The sequence below is a fragment of the Teleopsis dalmanni genome, chromosome 1 (genome assembly GCF_002237135.1).
Source record: "Teleopsis dalmanni isolate 2A chromosome 1, ASM223713v2, whole genome shotgun sequence".
In the NCBI taxonomy this organism is placed as follows: Eukaryota; Metazoa; Arthropoda; class Insecta; order Diptera; family Diopsidae; genus Teleopsis; species Teleopsis dalmanni.
Window position 1 is genome coordinate 218,228,851 of NC_051846.1, and position 421 is coordinate 218,229,271.

Sequence of the window (421 nt, forward strand, 5' to 3'; positions counted from 1 at the left end):
TTTGACTAAATTAAATTTTTAAATACTTTCTATTCCTGCGTCTTCGACTTGTGGTGCGAACAAATGCAAAATACGCTGAGGAATCGTAGTTATATTCCTGCGTCTTCGATCTGTGCTTTGACTAAATTAAATTTTTAAATACTTTATATATTGGCGACTTCGACATGTGCGTTGAATAATTATAAATACGTTAATACTTTATATGCCTGCGTCTTCGACTTGTGGTTCGAACAAATGCAAAATACGCTGAGGAATCGTAGTTATATTCCTGTGTCTTCGATCTGTGCTTTGACTAAATTAAATTGTAAATACTTTATATATTTGCGTCTTCGACATGTGCGTTGAATAATTATAAATACGTTAATACTTTATATTCCTACGTCTCCGACTTGTGGTTCGAACAAATGCAAAATACGCTGAG